Genomic DNA, 21,033 nt, shown 5'->3' on the forward strand with positions numbered 1-21,033 from the left:
TGCTTTTCTATATAATTTTGCAAATTATTTCTGCTTCCTGAATAATTTCTGGGTTTTTGAGATATGGTAATTACGAAGGTTGAACATATGTACAGAGAGGTTCTTAAACTGTTGAACTTCTGCAATAAAGAAAAACGTGTGTTTTCAGGAGCGATGCGATTCCTTTTTTCTCCAGAAGAATGCATGTTTATTATAATTCTTAAAAGACTTGAATAACGGGAATGCGGGGAAATTTGGCAAAAATTGTGGGAAGAGATAAATGTGATTCCTGGTGTTTGAGGGGCGCGACATCACCGGTCTGTTAGGATTTAAATCCCAAATCCGACCTTTGTAAGCAGGTTCCCGGAAAGATTGGAGGGTCACAGCTGGACCACTTAAATACCAACCTCCTTAGACAGAACCTACTTACGCCGTGATGTAAGCGAAGAATAAATAGCACACACAGATTTATAGTGGTTCACCCTCAATGTGAGAGCTACGTCATGAGATAATACCTTATTAATTGCCGAAGGTTTCTCATACATGTCAGACAATACCTTCATCATATCTGCGGTGGTCTTCTCCTTTGCCACGTTGTGAGCAACGTTCTTCGACAGCGTCAGTCGAATGACTCCCAGAACTTGTCTGTCGAGGAGATCCCAATCTGCTTGCTTCATCTCCTCTGGTTTCGGACTCAGAGGTTCATGAAGCTTTCTGCCATATAAATAATCTTCAATTTGCATTCTCCAGAACGCAAAATCTGTACCATCGAATTTACCGATGCCGTGCGTCGTACCATCTTCGCCTCCCATCGTTTCTAAATCACAACACAACCTGTTGCTTTGATACCAGTTGTTAGGATTTAAATCCCAAATCCGACCTTTGTAAGCAGGTTCCCAGGAAAGATTGGAGGGTCACAGCTGGACCACTTAAATACCAACCTCCTTAGACAGAACCTACTTACGCCGTGATGTAAGCGAAGAATAAATAGCACACACAGATTTATAGTGGTTCACCCTCAATGTGAGAGCTACGTCCACGTTGCTGCGGCAGATCTTATTAAAGAAGAAATATTACAAGTGTTTACAACACTCAACCTCACAACCCCAATTCCAATTACACTCAAGAATTTTTACCACAGAAAATTCTCTCAAAGACCTTCTCTTACTTAGGCCTTTCACTAAGAGTATTTCTCTTAGATTTTTTCTCTCTTGGGATGTGTATAGCAAATGATCTTAATGATATCTTACAAATGAACCATAAGCTACCTATTTATAGGAATGAATTTCCTATGATGAGGTAAGCGCTTACATCACGACTATTATGAGGTAAGCGCTTATAATACACACATTCGGATGTATCCGAACTATCACCTACTTAAGGTGTTCATCTGAATAGGAATTCAAATCATATTTCTCAAAGTCAGCCGTACTCGTAACTTAGTCAAATCTTATTATTACTGTTGACATGGCTTTTCTGGACATATTACGACTTATATCTCATTCTCCTTCTATTTCTAGGAAAATTTTGGCAGAGTTTCCTATGTATTTCTTACTATCCCAAAACCTGCACGCAGGAAATACCAACAATGCCTCACAAGGCCAACATATATACATATATCATATCATATCGTAGCCACACAGGGCTCCCAATTTTGACAACAGTATAGAAATGATGAACTTACCTCATATGTCCAACTCAAACTGTACCTGTTACACTTTCCTGTTTATTTTCCCTTTCAATCTTTAACTGCAGATAGAGTGGGTCCTGATGACCTCCGGTAGAAAACTGTCTACCACCACTCCTTTGAGATCCTCCATGATTTACCTTTCTCAAGAACATCATTATCATTCAACATACCATTCATTCCACTTTCAATAGCACTTGAAGTCTCATTCGTTACCAGTACGTACTGCACAATTGTACCCCCTATGGGTAAACATCCTTCCTTGGACCTTGAATTTTCTATTCATCTCCTGCACATTCGAAACGTACGTAATTCGAGAGGAAAAGAAGTTTCTTATTGCTCTAAGATTCATGGCACGATCTAGAGTAGAAAGAAATGAGACAATCCTGAATGTCTTGGTGGTCAACTGTTTATATGTATGGCGCGCACACACATATAAAAGTGACCCCACTGGACACGGTTTCATAGAATCCCTAAGACACTTGAACCTAGGCTCTGATACCAAGCTTTGTCACGCCCCGAACCATGGCCTGGACGGAACACGGCACTCGGTGCCTGACTACATGTGACCGAGCGAACCACATGACTTGCTGAATCATCATGATGCATATCATAAGCGGAATATAACGTGAATGCATGATGAGCCTTTATAAAATATAATAAGTCATAATACTTAATAAAGTACTTGTTTAAACATGAGTGAGCCAAAATGGCTATGCGACTTCGATTATCTGACATGACATAACTGTCTGTTCTAGTCTATGAAACCTCTATCATGAGTCTGACTGAAAAACATACTTACTGGGACAAGGCCCCCAGCATACCTTTAGATGCATAACTAATCATAAGATAAAAGTTGACTAAACCCCGAATGAGATGGGGCTCACAAATAAGCTGATACGAATGCTGTCCTACTGAGCAGATGTGTCGTCCTATATATCAGTACCTGCATCGTGAAATGCAGGCCCCCGGGCAATAAAAAGGGGACGTCAGCACATTGAATGTACTGGTATGTAAAGCAACCGGAAGAAACAACATGGAACATGGAATAACATAGTAAGAACTGAAACTGAAAACTTGGACATGAACATGAGCATGAGCATGAGTACAAAATCATGAAATTTAAAACTGAAACTGAGTACTGGAAGCATGAGATAGTCTGTAGTAATCTGTAATAATCTGTAATAATCTGTAATACCGACATAAACCACCACGGGGAGGAGCGTGGAGTCTGATCTCTGCCCGATCAGCTAAGCCATCTCGTACCTTGCCGGGGCACGAGACATGAACATAACATGAATGGATCCAAATCCCTCAATGGGGAACATATAAAGGAATCGTCCTACTGGGCGGAGCGATTCTTATCCTACGTTGGCATACGTAGTTTCAGGATATCTGAGCCTTCTCGGTATTATTACAACTCCCGAACATGAAAATAATATAGTTGGCTAAGAAGCCCATGACTTTCGTGAATTAACTTGTACTTGTCTTGAAATCATGATTTCACGAAAGGACTTGTAAACATATTTTCATGAAATAACTTGTAAACTTGATCATGAGAAATACCATAATGCATAATCATACGTTTGTAGCTGACTTGAAAACATGCTTGTAATTTGTAAAATAACATTTTACAATTTCATATAAACATCATGAGAACACATGAGGAAGAATTCATGATTCATGGATTAAGCTAGGATTCCTAATGTCCGAAATGGAGGTTTAGGAACATAATAACGAACATATATACGGAATTCATGTACATACATACATACATAATTACGGGCTACCAATACATTGGGTTTAATGCCCTAGGAGTTGAACTTCATAGAATTTACTAAACGGATCATGGGGAAGAACATAGAAGTTCTCACATGTGGATGGAAGTTCTACATACCTTAACCTTCCGCTTTTGGGCGTATCACAATGTCCTTCACCCCCTTCAACTTCAATCTATAGCATACAAGTCATAGTGATTCTATATTAGCAACAATATCCATGTTTTGTTCATCTAAGCATTTTATCAAACACTTAGTGGGCATGAAGCTCTATAACCCCCATTAATGGTGTTTTCTTCACCAAATCCCCATTCTTTTACTTCTAACAATTTCTACAGTCTCAATTAGATGCAATTAACATCATTCTTCATAATCCATATGAATACAACAATCCCAAGTCATCAATCCAACAATTCTAACATAGTTCATATAATCATCTTCAACAAACCCAATTATTATACTCCCAAGAATTCATCAATTCATAACTATAAATGATTGGGGAGTAGAAATATTACCTTTTGGGTAGTCACCACGAAATCAACACCCCCAAGTCCGATCTTGGGCTTAAAATGATGACAACGACTTGTACTACACTTTTTCCTTCACGAGCTTTGGGATTCGGGGCCTTAAACTTGGTTGATTTTCTACTTTCTCTCTCTAATTTCCCTTCTCTCTCACTTCCTCTCTCTAAAATCTGAGTTTTGGAGGAAAAATGGGCTGTTAGGGTAATATTTTCTTTATATACCAAGGGGAAAATGGGTTGACCCAACTTGAAAACGGGTTGGGACCTTGCTGTCTTAAAACATCCATATCTCCTTATCCCGACGTCTCCTGTGAACCCACAACCTATGGTTGGAAAGGGTTTTCAATTATCTACAACTTTCGTTCTTTGAGTTTTCCCAAATTCCCAAGTTATGATAGGGTTATGGCCTCCCGAAGTCAGGTGACCCGAAACGTATATACGGACCAAGATACGGTCACTGTTACGGTCCCGTAACACGAGATACGGACCGTAACTTGGTGAAAATTTCCAGTGAGTTTCTGGAAATTTTCGGGACGTTACGGTCCACTGTTACGGACCGTAACACGAAATACGGCCCGTAACGTCGCCGTTACGCTGGCAGAATTTCCAGCGAACAGGCTTCAGTAAAATGGGCATAACTCTTTGCACAGATGTCCGTTTGACCCCCGTAAGATACCGTTGGAAAGCTATTTCAAAGGGCTACAACTTTCATCAAGGAAGGTTTCTCAAATTCCCAACGGATTTTCATGAAATTTGACTGGAAGTCAGACGTATCAAAAACTTAGCCGATTCTATAGGATTTCAAGTGCCTTACTATTAGCCATATTGAGACGATCATATCTCCTTGCTCCGATCTCTGATTGGCTTGATCCTTATATCGTTAGAAAGGTATTTCTACATACTACAACTTCATTGATAGTACCTTCCAAAATTCCAAACCGATCAAGGAGTTATCGCTGCCCGAAATAGGCCTATCAACCATTTTCGCAAAACGTTCAAACCTTCCATGTTTCCACTAGAACTCTAATGATATGAGCTTAAACTCAGTCCTAAAATGCGGGGTGTTACAGTATTTCTCTTAGATTTTTTCTCTCTTGGGATGTGTATAGCAAATGATCTTAATGATATCTTACAAATGAACCATAAGGTACCTATTTATAGGAATGAATTTCCTATGATGAGGTAAGCGCTTACATCACGACTATTATGAGGTAAGCGCTTACATCACGACTATGTGAACAAAAGAATTGACTTGTTTGGCCAATTCCACACCTAACAATGTGCTGGAGGAGACTTTGGTGCAAATTTCTCAGCCATTGCAACACTGATCTTATAAGGTGAACATATTCATAGTTAATTAGCAAGTAAGACATTTACAGCATACAGTTAAAACAAATTAATTTTGTTCAAGTTCTTTACGTTAAAGAAGCTCTGCATAGTAATCTTCATGTGACAAAATTGCACCCCTTTTGCTATTTTCTTGTTCATAGCCTTGTTTTGCTTGATTGCTGCTAGCAGTTTAATGAGAAAGGAGTAAGCATCTCATTCCAAGACATAGAATTTATGTGAAGATTGAAAGGAGAGTATTGTGAGATCAAGCATGTTAAGCTGAAATTTGGTGAACAACATCCAAAGAATCTGTTAATTACATTCACTTATTCCAAAATATATATATATATATATATATATATATATATATATATATATATATATCTGTTATTTATTTAGTTTTTTGAATGGCTAAGACGCAAAGTTAGCAATATCATTAACACAGCACAAACTGGGTGGAACCCATAGAGAGCAGAACGAAAAATTACTTCAACTAACAGAGGGAAAATTACCTTGTACTCTGTTATTAGCTTAAAAGAAGTGACTTCCACGAATAAGGAGTGGTGGTGGGAAAATTCCTTGTTGCCATTTTGAGTCTCTGGAGAGAATTATTACGAAAGTTACTTAAAATATCTTTTGGTATAGGCGGCTGGGATATCTTTTTGGTAGTTGGACATCGGATTAAGAACGCTTTGATCTCTTGATAGAAGAATACAACTGCAAATAACATTAAATAACCAATCAAAAATTCCTCGGAGAATGTCGAGTCATCTTCTCTTCTTCCCACACTATATGCACAATTTGTGAACTCCGCAAGAAGAGATATAGATGGCCAGGGAAGCGAAATATAAGAGAGATAAATGTGAAAAGCAGAACTCAAAGCATCAGCAACACCTCTAGTGGAAACATCACTGCTTTTCTATATAATTTTGCAAATTATTTCTGCTTCCTGAATAATTTCTGGGTTTTTGAGATATGGTAATTACGAAGGTTGAACATATGTACAGAGAGGTTCTTAAACTGTTGAACTTCTGCAATAAAGAAAAACGTGTGTTTTCAGGAGCGATGCGATTCCTTTTTTCTCCAGAAGAATGCATGTTTATTATAATTCTTAAAAGACTTGAATAACGGGAATGCGGGGAAATTTGGCAAAAATTGTGGGAAGAGATAAATGTGATTCCTGGTGTTTGAGGGGCGCGACATCACCGGTCTGTTAGGATTTAAATCCCAAATCCGACCTTTGTAAGCAGGTTCCCGGAAAGATTGGAGGGTCACAGCTGGACCACTTAAATACCAACCTCCTTAGACAGAACCTACTTACGCCGTGATGTAAGCGAAGAATAAATAGCACACACAGATTTATAGTGGTTCACCCTCAATGTGAGAGCTACGTCATGAGATAATACCTTATTAATTGCCGAAGGTTTCTCATACATGTCAGACAATACCTTCATCATATCTGCGGTGGTCTTCTCCTTTGCCACGTTGTGAGCAACGTTCTTCGACAGCGTCAGTCGAATGACTCCCAGAACTTGTCTGTCGAGGAGATCCCAATCTGCTTGCTTCATCTCCTCTGGTTTCGGACTCAGAGGTTCATGAAGCTTTCTGCCATATAAATAATCTTCAATTTGCATTCTCCAGAACGCAAAATCTGTACCATCGAATTTACCGATGCCGTGCGTCGTACCATCTTCGCCTCCCATCGTTTCTAAATCACAACACAACCTGTTGCTTTGATACCAGTTGTTAGGATTTAAATCCCAAATCCGACCTTTGTAAGCAGGTTCCCAGGAAAGATTGGAGGGTCACAGCTGGACCACTTAAATACCAACCTCCTTAGACAGAACCTACTTACGCCGTGATGTAAGCGAAGAATAAATAGCACACACAGATTTATAGTGGTTCACCCTCAATGTGAGAGCTACGTCCACGTTGCTGCTGCAGATCTTATTAAAGAAGAAATATTACAAGTGTTTACAACACTCAACCTCACAACCCCAATTCCAATTACACTCAAGAATTTTTACCACAGAAAATTCTCTCAAAGACCTTCTCTTACTTAGGCCTTTCACTAAGAGTATTTCTCTTAGATTTTTTCTCTCTTGGGATGTGTATAGCAAATGATCTTAATGATATCTTACAAATGAACCATAAGCTACCTATTTATAGGAATGAATTTCCTATGATGAGGTAAGCGCTTACATCACGACTATTATGAGGTAAGCGCTTATAATACACACATTCGGATGTATCCGAACTATCACCTACTTAAGGTGTTCATCTGAATAGGAATTCAAATCATATTTCTCAAAGTCAGCCGTACTCGTAACTTAGTCAAATCTTATTATTACTGTTGACATGGCTTTTCTGGACATATTACGACTTATATCTCATTCTCCTTCTATTTCTAGGAAAATTTTGGCAGAGTTTCCTATGTATTTCTTACTATCCCAAAACCTGCACGCAGGAAATACCAACAATGCCTCACAAGGCCAACATATATACATATATCATATCATATCGTAGCCACACAGGGCTCCCAATTTTGACAACAGTATAGAAATGATGAACTTACCTCATATGTCCAACTCAAACTGTACCTGTTACACTTTCCTGTTTATTTTCCCTTTCAATCTTTAACTGCAGATAGAGTGGGTCCTGATGACCTCCGGTAGAAAACTGTCTACCACCACTCCTTTGAGATCCTCCATGATTTACCTTTCTCAAGAACATCATTATCATTCAACATACCATTCATTCCACTTTCAATAGCACTTGAAGTCTCATTCGTTACCAGTACGTACTGCACAATTGTACCCCCTATGGGTAAACATCCTTCCTTGGACCTTGAATTTTCTATTCATCTCCTGCACATTCGAAACGTACGTAATTCGAGAGGAAAAGAAGTTTCTTATTGCTCTAAGATTCATGGCACGATCTAGAGTAGAAAGAAATGAGACAATCCTGAATGTCTTGGTGGTCAACTGTTTATATGTATGGCGCGCACACACATATAAAAGTGACCCCACTGGACACGGTTTCATAGAATCCCTAAGACACTTGAACCTAGGCTCTGATACCAAGCTTTGTCACGCCCCGAACCATGGCCTGGACGGAACACGGCACTCGGTGCCTGACTACATGTGACCGAGCGAACCACATGACTTGCTGAATCATCATGATGCATATCATAAGCGGAATATAACGTGAATGCATGATGAGCCTTTATAAAATATAATAAGTCATAATACTTAATAAAGTACTTGTTTAAACATGAGTGAGCCAAAATGGCTATGCGACTTCGATTATCTGACATGACATAACTGTCTGTTCTAGTCTATGAAACCTCTATCATGAGTCTGACTGAAAAACATACTTACTGGGACAAGGCCCCCAGCATACCTTTAGATGCATAACTAATCATAAGATAAAAGTTGACTAAACCCCGAATGAGATGGGGCTCACAAATAAGCTGATACGAATGCTGTCCTACTGAGCAGATGTGTCGTCCTATATATCAGTACCTGCATCGTGAAATGCAGGCCCCCGGGCAATAAAAAGGGGACGTCAGCACATTGAATGTACTGGTATGTAAAGCAACCGGAAGAAACAACATGGAACATGGAATAACATAGTAAGAACTGAAACTGAAAACTTGGACATGAACATGAGCATGAGCATGAGTACAAAATCATGAAATTTAAAACTGAAACTGAGTACTGGAAGCATGAGATAGTCTGTAGTAATCTGTAATAATCTGTAATAATCTGTAATACCGACATAAACCACCACGGGGAGGAGCGTGGAGTCTGATCTCTGCCCGATCAGCTAAGCCATCTCGTACCTTGCCGGGGCACGAGACATGAACATAACATGAATGGATCCAAATCCCTCAATGGGGAACATATAAAGGAATCGTCCTACTGGGCGGAGCGATTCTTATCCTACGTTGGCATACGTAGTTTCAGGATATCTGAGCCTTCTCGGTATTATTACAACTCCCGAACATGAAAATAATATAGTTGGCTAAGAAGCCCATGACTTTCGTGAATTAACTTGTACTTGTCTTGAAATCATGATTTCACGAAAGGACTTGTAAACATATTTTCATGAAATAACTTGTAAACTTGATCATGAGAAATACCATAATGCATAATCATACGTTTGTAGCTGACTTGAAAACATGCTTGTAATTTGTAAAATAACATTTTACAATTTCATATAAACATCATGAGAACACATGAGGAAGAATTCATGATTCATGGATTAAGCTAGGATTCCTAATGTCCGAAATGGAGGTTTAGGAACATAATAACGAACATATATACGGAATTCATGTACATACATACATACATAATTGCGGGCTACCAATACATTGGGTTTAATGCCCTAGGAGTTGAACTTCATAGAATTTACTAAACGGATCATGGGGAAGAACATAGAAGTTCTCACATGTGGATGGAAGTTCTACATACCTTAACCTTCCGCTTTTGGGCGTATCACAATGTCCTTCACCCCCTTCAACTTCAATCTATAGCATACAAGTCATAGTGATTCTATATTAGCAACAATATCCATGTTTTGTTCATCTAAGCATTTTATCAAACACTTAGTGGGCATGAAGCTCTATAACCCCCATTAATGGTGTTTTCTTCACCAAATCCCCATTCTTTTACTTCTAACAATTTCTACAGTCTCAATTAGATGCAATTAACATCATTCTTCATAATCCATATGAATACAACAATCCCAAGTCATCAATCCAACAATTCTAACATAGTTCATATAATCATCTTCAACAAACCCAATTATTATACTCCCAAGAATTCATCAATTCATAACTATAAATGATTGGGGAGTAGAAATATTACCTTTTGGGTAGTCACCACGAAATCAACACCCCCAAGTCCGATCTTGGGCTTAAAATGATGACAACGACTTGTACTACACTTTTTCCTTCACGAGCTTTGGGATTCGGGGCCTTAAACTTGGTTGATTTTCTACTTTCTCTCTCTAATTTCCCTTCTCTCTCACTTCCTCTCTCTAAAATCTGAGTTTTGGAGGAAAAATGGGCTGTTAGGGTAATATTTTCTTTATATACCAAGGGGAAAATGGGTTGACCCAACTTGAAAACGGGTTGGGACCTTGCTGTCTTAAAACATCCATATCTCCTTATCCCGACGTCTCATGTGAACCCACAACCTATGGTTGGAAAGGGTTTTCAATTATCTACAACTTTCGTTCTTTGAGTTTTCCCAAATTCCCAAGTTATGATAGGGTTATGGCCTCCCGAAGTCAGGTGACCCGAAACGTATATACGGACCAAGATACGGTCACTGTTACGGTCCCGTAACACGAGATACGGACCGTAACTTGGTGAAAATTTCCAGTGAGTTTCTGGAAATTTTCGGGACGTTACGGTCCACTGTTACGGACCGTAACACGAAATACGGCCCGTAACGTCGCCGTTACGCTGGCAGAATTTCCAGCGAACAGGCTTCAGTAAAATGGGCATAACTCTTTGCACAGATGTCCGTTTGACCCCCGTAAGATACCGTTGGAAAGCTATTTCAAAGGGCTACAACTTTCATCAAGGAAGGTTTCTCAAATTCCCAACGGATTTTCATGAAATTTGACTGGAAGTCAGACGTATCAAAAACTTAGCCGATTCTATAGGATTTCAAGTGCCTTACTATTAGCCATATTGAGACGATCATATCTCCTTGCTCCGATCTCTGATTGGCTTGATCCTTATATCGTTAGAAAGGTATTTCTACATACTACAACTTCATTGATAGTACCTTCCAAAATTCCAAACCGATCAAGGAGTTATCGCTGCCCGAAATAGGCCTATCAACCATTTTCGCAAAACGTTCAAACCTTCCATGTTTCCACTAGAACTCTAATGATATGAGCTTAAACTCAGTCCTAAAATGCGGGGTGTTACAGTATTTCTCTTAGATTTTTTCTCTCTTGGGATGTGTATAGCAAATGATCTTAATGATATCTTACAAATGAACCATAAGGTACCTATTTATAGGAATGAATTTCCTATGATGAGGTAAGCGCTTACATCACGACTATTATGAGGTAAGCGCTTACATCACGACTATGTGAACAAAAGAATTGACTTGTTTGGCCAATTCCACACCTAACAATGTGCTGGAGGAGACTTTGGTGCAAATTTCTCAGCCATTGCAACACTGATCTTATAAGGTGAACATATTCATAGTTAATTAGCAAGTAAGACATTTACAGCATACAGTTAAAACAAATTAATTTTGTTCAAGTTCTTTACGTTAAAGAAGCTCTGCATAGTAATCTTCATGTGACAAAATTGCACCCCTTTTGCTATTTTCTTGTTCATAGCCTTGTTTTGCTTGATTGCTGCTAGCAGTTTAATGAGAAAGGAGTAAGCATCTCATTCCAAGACATAGAATTTATGTGAAGATTGAAAGGAGAGTATTGTGAGATCAAGCATGTTAAGCTGAAATTTGGTGAACAACATCCAAAGAATCTGTTAATTACATTCACTTATTCCAAAATATATATATATATATATATATATATATATATATATATATATATATATATATATATATATATATCTGTTATTTATTTAGTTTTTTGAATGGCTAAGACGCAAAGTTAGCAATATCATTAACACAGCACAAACTGGGTGGAACCCATAGAGAGCAGAACGAAAAATTACTTCAACTAACAGAGGGAAAATTACCTTGTACTCTGTTATTAGCTTAAAAGAAGTGACTTCCACGAATAAGGAGTGGTGGTGGGAAAATTCCTTGTTGCCATTTTGAGTCTCTGGAGAGAATTATTACGAAAGTTACTTAAAATATCTTTTGGTATAGGCGGCTGGGATATCTTTTTGGTAGTTGGACATCGGATTAAGAACGCTTTGATCTCTTGATAGAAGAATACAACTGCAAATAACATTAAATAACCAATCAAAAATTCCTCGGAGAATGTCGAGTCATCTTCTCTTCTTCCCACACTATATGCACAATTTGTGAACTCCGCAAGAAGAGATATAGATGGCCAGGGAAGCGAAATATAAGAGAGATAAATGTGAAAAGCAGAACTCAAAGCATCAGCAACACCTCTAGTGGAAACATCACTGCTTTTCTATATAATTTTGCAAATTATTTCTGCTTCCTGAATAATTTCTGGGTTTTTGAGATATGGTAATTACGAAGGTTGAACATATGTACAGAGAGGTTCTTAAACTGTTGAACTTCTGCAATAAAGAAAAACGTGTGTTTTCAGGAGCGATGCGATTCCTTTTTTCTCCAGAAGAATGCATGTTTATTATAATTCTTAAAAGACTTGAATAACGGGAATGCGGGGAAATTTGGCAAAAATTGTGGGAAGAGATAAATGTGATTCCTGGTGTTTGAGGGGCGCGACATCACCGGTCTGTTAGGATTTAAATCCCAAATCCGACCTTTGTAAGCAGGTTCCCGGAAAGATTGGAGGGTCACAGCTGGACCACTTAAATACCAACCTCCTTAGACAGAACCTACTTACGCCGTGATGTAAGCGAAGAATAAATAGCACACACAGATTTATAGTGGTTCACCCTCAATGTGAGAGCTACGTCCACGTTGCTGCTGCAGATCTTATTAAAGAAGAAATATTACAAGTGTTTACAACACTCAACCTCACAACCCCAATTCCAATTACACTCAAGAATTTTTACCACAGAAAATTCTCTCAAAGACCTTCTCTTACTTAGGCCTTTCACTAAGAGTATTTCTCTTAGATTTTTTCTCTCTTGGGATGTGTATAGCAAATGATCTTAATGATATCTTACAAATGAACCATAAGCTACCTATTTATAGGAATGAATTTCCTATGATGAGGTAAGCGCTTACATCACGACTATTATGAGGTAAGCGCTTACATCACGACTATGTGAACAAAAGAATTGACTTGTTTGGCCAATTCCACACCTAACAAATCTCCCACTTGAAGACTAATTTTAATTTGTCTTCACACTTTGATCGATGCAGCAGCTCTTTCCTACTTTCATACTTCGTGCAGGCCAACTGAAGTTGAGCATAGCTTCAGTTTGTCTATCGTCACTGCCTTTGTCAGCATGTCTGCTGGATTCTGACTCCATGCGATCTTCTCAAGCACCAGCGCTCCATCTTCCAAAGCTGATCTAATGAAATGGTACCGGAGTTGTATGTGCTTCGTTCGAGCATGGTAAACCGGGTTCTTTGCCAAATGAATGGCGCTTTGGCTATCACAATATAGCACACTTCCCTCGTGGTCCTGATCCAATTCCCGCAGAAAAGATTGTAGCCACATCATTTCCTTTGTGGCCTCCGTCACAGCAACGTACTCAGCCTCACAACTAGAGAGAGCTACTATCTTTTGCAACTTGGAAACCCAAGAGATTGCAGTACCTCCGAAGGTGTAAACATACCCGGATGTGCTCTTTCTGCTATCAATATCACCACTGTTGTCAGCATCAACATACCCTTGCAATCCTGTTTTTGATTTTCGGAAATACAGAGCTGAACTCGAGCTGCCTTTCAGATATCTGAATATCCACTTCACAGCCTCCCAGTGTTGCTTTCCCGGATTGCTCATAAATCGGCTGACAACTCCCACTGCATGTGCAATGTCTGGCCTTGTACATATCATTGCATACATAAGACTACCGATTGCAGATGCATAAGGTATCTTTTCCATCTGCTTCTTCTCATCCTCGGTTGTCGGCGACTGATCCTTTGACAACCGAAAGTGTCCAGCCAAGGGAGTGCTGACTGGCTTGGCATCATGCATGTTAAACCTTTTGATAACTTTCCTCACATATTCTTCTTGTGAGAGTTTGATGCCCTCCTTGCTTCGGTCGATTCTCATCCCAAGGATTTGCTTTGCAGCTCCCAAATCCTTCATTGCAAACTCTTCCGATAACCCTTTTTTCAACCGATTAATCTCCTGTAGGTTTGCTCCTACGATTAGCATGTCGTCGACATAGAGTAGCAGTATCATGTACGAGTCTTCAAATTTTTTGAAGTAACAGCAGTGATCTGCCTCGCACCTTGAAAAATCAGCTTTCTTCATAAAGCTGTCAAACTTTAAATACCACTGTCTTGGAGCCTGTTTTAGTCCGTACAGACTCTTTTGAAGTTTGCACACCAGATTCTCCTTTCCTTCGACTTTGAATCCCTCCGGCTGTCGCATGTAGATTTCCTCGTCTAGATCACCGTGAAGAAATGTAGTTTTCACGTCCATCTGTTGCAGATGTAGATTTTCCTTTGCTACCAGTCCAAGAACAGTTCTGATAGTCACCATCTTGACTACGGGAGAGAAGATCTCCGTATAGTCAATGCCTTCTTTCTGTTGAAATCCCTTTGCAACCAGCCTTGCTTTATAACGCTTGCTTCTATTGGGTTCTTCCTTTATCCGATAAACCCATTTGTTTTGCAATGCCTTTTTATCCTTTGACAACTCGGATAATTCCCATGTATGATTTGCCGATAGTGAATCCATTTCATCCTTCATTGCCAACTCCCACTTAGTCGATTCATCGACTTGCATTGCTTCTTCATAACATTCCGGCTCCCCTCTATCAGTGAGTAGAATGTAGTTGAGGGATGGAGAGTACCTGTGAAGCGGCTTCCTGATCCTGGATGATCTACGCAGCTCTGTGATTGGCGTCTGTTCATTTGTTTCAGAATCAGCACTTTCATCAGCACCTTCTCGGATTGTTTGTTCCTCTGCCTCGGTTGTACCTGGCTGCGGCTTAGGTGCCGGAAAGTCCCTCAAATCGACTATTTCTGATTCCTTGTCCTGACATTCTGAATTCTTTTGCAGCTTGTCTTTGTACAGTACCTCTTCGTTAAAGACAACATTCCTGCTTCGGATGATCTTCCGATTTTGTTCATCCCAAAATCGGTACCCAAGCTCGGTGTCACCATAGCCAATAAAGTAACACTTCTTTGATTTTGGATCAAGCTTGCTTCTAGCCGTATCATCATTATGAACATATGATAAGCAACCGAACACTTTCAGAAATGAAAGATTTACCTTCTTGCCACTCCAGACTTCTTCTGGAATTCTGAAATCCAAGGGAACTGACGGTCCTCGGTTAATTAAGAAGGCCGCGGTATTGACTGCATCTGCCCAGAATGTCTTGGGCAGTCCAGAGTGTATTCTCATACTCCGAGCACGCTCGTTCAACGTTCGGTTCATTCTTTCGGCTACTCCATTCTGTTGCGGCGTTCCAGGAATAGTCTTCATCATCTTGATCCCATTATCGGCACAGTACCGTTTGAAATCACCATCAGTGTATTCTCCGCCGTTGTCGGACCTCAAACACTTCAACTTGAGGTTTGTTTCATTCTCGACCATGGCTTTCCATCTTTTGAATACACTAAACACATCGGATTTATTTTTCATAAAATAAACCCATACCTTCCTGGTTGAATCATCAATGAAGGTCACGTAGTAGTGTGATCCTCCAAGGGAGGGTACAGTGGTAGGTCCCCACACGTCTGTGTGCACCAATTCCAGCTTTTCGACCTTCAACTCTCTGCCTGCACTTGAGAAGCTTACTCGCTTTTGTTTTCCGAGAATGCAGCTCTCACACGTATGAAGGTCCACCGTCTTCAGCTCCGGAATTAAGCCATTTGTCACCAACAGCTTCATCCCCTTCTGGCTGATATGCCCAAGCCGACAATGCCACAAATCTGTCTTCTTTGTGTTGTCAACCACAGCAACAATATCACGACAGCTATCCGTCATGTAGAGAGTGCCAATCTTCTTTCCTCGGCCAACTACCATAGCACCTTTCGCCACCTTCCAAGAACCATTACCAAAGTTGAGATCATATCCCTCATCATCAAGCTGACCTACTGATATCAGGTTTCGCATCAGCTTTGGAACATGTCTAACTTTTGTAATCTTCCACGAGGATCCATTTGACATCTTCAAATTAATGTCTCCCGTGCCAACAACGTCTACCGGCTCTCCATCGGCTAAATAAACTTTGCCGAGTTTCCCAGCCACGTAGTTTGTCATTATATCATGATGTGGGGTGGTATGAAAGGACGCTCCTGAGTCAAGCACCCAAGAGTCTATCGGGCTGTCAACCGATAGCAACAACGCATCGCCAATGTCTTCCGTAGCAGCGTTGATTCCAGCCCCCTTGTTGTCCTCCTTCTTTGGCGCCCTGCAGTTCTTCTTGAAGTGACCTGGTTTTCCACAGTTTCAACACTCATGTGTTCGTCCTGGTCTGGATTGACCCCTGCCATTCCTTGACTTCGATCTGCCCCTATTTCGGTTGTAGTTTCTGTCATAATTTCTGCTTCTGTTTTCAACATTAAAAGCAGAACTCGTCGATGCCTCTCCCGAATCTGTCATGCGCACCTCCTCAGCAAGGATACGATCCCTAACATCGTTGAACTTTAGTTTGTCACTGCCGACAGAATTACTAACCGCTGCTCTTATTGGCTCCCAACTATTTGGTAGGGATGCCAACAAAATTAGAGCTTGTACTTCATCATCGAAATCAATTTTTACCGATGACAATTGATTTACAATGGTATTGAATTCATTTATGTGTGCAGCAACATGAGCATTTTCCATCATCTTTAGATGAAATAGTTTCTTCATGAGAAATACCTTATTAATTGCCGAAGGTTTCTCATACATGTCAGACAATACCTTCATCATATCTGCGGTGGTCTTCTCCTTTGCCACGTTGTGAGCAACGTTCTTCGACAGCGTCAGTCGAATGACTCCCAGAACTTGTCTGTCGAGGAGATCCCAATCTGCTTGCTTCATCTCCTCTGGTTTCGGACTCAGAGGTTCATGAAGCTTTCTGCCATATAAATAATCTTCAATTTGCATTCTCCAGAACGCAAAATCTGTACCATCGAATTTACCGATGCCGTGCGTCGTACCATCTTCGCCTCCCATCGTTTCTAAATCACAACACAACCTGTTGCTTTGATACCAGTTGTTAGGATTTAAATCCCAAATCCGACCTTTGTAAGCAGGTTCCCAGGAAAGATTGGAGGGTCACAGCTGGACCACTTAAATACCAACCTCCTTAGACAGAACCTACTTACGCCGTGATGTAAGCGAAGAATAAATAGCACACACAGATTTATAGTGGTTCACCCTCAATGTGAGAGCTACGTCCACGTTGCTGCTGCAGATCTTATTAAAGAAGAAATATTACAAGTGTTTACAACACTCAACCTCACAACCCCAATTCCAATTACACTCAAGAATTTTTACCACAGAAAATTCTCTCAAAGACCTTCTCTTACTTAGGCCTTTCACTAAGAGTATTTCTCTTAGATTTTTTCTCTCTTGGGATGTGTATAGCAAATGATCTTAATGATATCTTACAAATGAACCATAAGCTACCTATTTATAGGAATGAATTTCCTATGATGAGGTAAGGGCTTACATCACGACTATTATGAGGTAAGCGCTTACATCACGACTATGTGAACAAAAGAATTGACTTGTTTTGCCAATTCCACACCTAACACGGTCTATGTCTCACTTTTATACATAGATTAAACCTCAAAAGAGGGCAAGTATTCTCTACAGTGGACAACCACAATTCAAAATGGATAACATTGGAAAGCCAACAGGATGTAGTTTTCCTCACGAAATGGCAAAGAACAATTAATCCAACAGTGGAAAGTGTCATGAACATCTTAAAGTGCTATTGAGATTTATTTATTTTTCAAAACATATGGAAATCATAGAGCAGATTTTAAGTAGACAAAGAAGTCTACGGAAATCTAAATATATTGGCAAAATATTGTAAAAAAAGATAAATACAAATACTGTGTTGTAGTTGCGCCACATCACCGAGCCTTTGTCTCGGGATTATATATATATATATATATATATATATATAGATAGATAATGACTTAAATAAGCCATTACTGTATTACATTGTTTTGACCAAATAAATCAACCGTTCAAATTGGACTTATGCGTATGATTCTTACATATCTATATAAAAAAAAAAAAAAAAAAAAAATCGTACAAATACTGCACACACACACACACACACAAAAAAAAAAAAAAAAAAAACTGAATTAAATGACATTGAATAGACACAAAATACTTTTTTGCAATAATTACTGTTAAATGAAAGTAATTCCTAGAAAGTAAAAGAGACTATACTATTCCATCCGGATAAAAAAAAGAGTTCACTTAGCCATGTGCACACCCTTTAAGAAACTACTCGCTCCAAGAAAAAAATATGTAAATTGACTAAACTATCCCTAATTAAATAGGCATTGGGATTTGATCACATAACACTTAATAGAGACAGATCTAAAAAAATACGGTTAATTATTTCTTGATTTAATAAGTGGACACTTTTTTTATCAAAGAAAAAAAGGCTAAGTGGACACTTTTTTTGATCCGGAGGGAGTAATAAATTACTGTGTGATAAATGCTGGTAGATACAAGAAACTTACCGTAATCCTTTTTCTTTTCATTGATTTATTAATATATTTATCATTTATTAGAAGTAAATTTACTATTTTGATATTAACTGGTTAATATATTTTAAAAGGATATAAATGTCCATCGACATTTTAGGGATATTGTTGCATGTTGATTTACTATAGAGATAAAATCTAATTCAACTTTGAAGGAAGGAGCTTCCCACTTTTAGTATAATAGTAGTAAATATGCCCGCGCGGTGCATTAGCCATTGTTTAAGTCATAATTGTTGATAAGTTTTTTTCATTTCTATGTCAAAAAAAAAAAACTTGTGGAAGTTATTTCACCAAATGTAAAAACGTACTTTTGCATAGTGAAAAACATAGACACTTTATCCATAGATTAGACATGAAAAGATACAATCCGCACAGAAAAAAATTAGACACGAAAATTATCATTTCTTTGATCATCATCCCATACACAGCACAAAGTAGATATAACTACAGCCCGATAATCAATTGCATAATGAATTAGCATAATAATGATTTGAAATGGCACAAGGAGATGACATAATACATAAATAAACAAAGATTTGGAGTTCTATGATCTATAAAGATTATGCACGGTGACCTTGAAAGAGTAGAGAAATGAAAATATTGCTCTTCAAAATTGAGGTTGAAACCTATCTTTAATTGCTTCTTACAATTTCTAATCTTGAATTTACAGGTAGATTATCATTGAGATTGGAGGCTCTTCTTTCATGAATTCTAAGTTTTATCCCCAGGGTTGGATAATCTTAAAGAAAATGTGCAAGTCTCAGGAATAGATCTATATAATCCTCTCACTGGTAAAGTTTACATGCTGACCATAGTAGTCAACTAAATTTTCAGACCACCCAAGGACACCTCTGCAAATAAGATCCTACACGATAGAATCAAATTAACATCAAGCATTATACATCGCAGCCATAAGCATTAGAAAGTAAGAGAATAGATATTCAGGAGTTAAATATTTTGTACCTGCATAAAATAGATTCTTTAGAACTCACCATTAAACTCAACAAATTGTTTGGCAATATAAGAGCTCACGATTGCACGATGTAAAAGGGTCCTCCATATTGCATGTGTAGGAAAATGTGTCAAGATTTTTTCATTTATCAAATATCATGATCAACCACAGAAGAAACCGATAATGGATCATCAAATAGACTCATAAATCAGATCAGGCAATTCAAGCATCATAGCAAATGTAGGAAGCTCGAGCTTTGCACGGCCCAAATGAATAGGGTCATGAAATTCTTATAGCTCTTAGATATGTTATCTTTTGAAAAAACTTCAAGAATGAGAAGTCTAGAAAAGTTTATCATCAAGAATATGGAAAATCAAACTAAAAAAAGCCACATCAATTTGTCAGTTCTATTCTAGAACTCTCTCCCCGTATTTTCTTGTAATTCAGTAGAACAATTTCTCTTTTTATCCTGAATGATTGTGTGCAAGCAAATCAGATCATAATGGTGACCATACAACAACTGGTACATATCTTACGTCATATGTGAGTTCTTCCACCACCCTCTTTCCACCATTTTCTTGAGCTATAATTACATCTATTATTTAAAGTTGTGAACAATATGGTGTCATACCCCATTTTAACCGGGTTAAATTTAGAAGTACGACATATTGGAGATTCCTGTTTTATTTGTTTATTTTAAGGAGTCGCCACCTAATTATTCATGGTGAATTAGGACACCTAAAGTTTATTAAAGTTATGTTTAAAGTTAACTCTGTTTAAGGTCTGCGAAACTTAAGATTCTAGGTAAGGGTTCAATTAGTCTAAATGGAAGGTATTAGGCACCCTTTAAGACCCATTAACAACGGTTAACCGACCGGACTTATAATTAATTAGGCTAAGCGTAAATATAGTATTATAGAAAGGAAAGTAGCTTTGTAAGTATGACTAAAGTTATAGATAAACATGAAAAAATGCCATTTAAAATAGAATTTGTAAAAAGTAATAGTTTGTATAAAAAGAGTACTTTTAATGCTATTTTGAAATACGACTTATAAATATTGTTAAGGTTTCGACTAATGATGTTATTTTAAAAATAAAGCTTGCCAAAGATAGTTTACATATGAGTATTAAAAAAAATGTGAATTTATGCAGCGTTTTGATAAATACTTGAAAGAAGAAAAAAAAACAAATTCAAATGGTGAGATATTAATGATTGTCTTTTGTATTTTAGGAGTATGAACAAAGTACGAAAATAGTTAATGCGAGTTTTATTTTAT

Source organism: Lycium barbarum, chromosome 9 (genome assembly GCF_019175385.1).
Source record: "Lycium barbarum isolate Lr01 chromosome 9, ASM1917538v2, whole genome shotgun sequence".
NCBI lineage: Eukaryota > Viridiplantae > Streptophyta > Magnoliopsida > Solanales > Solanaceae > Lycium > Lycium barbarum.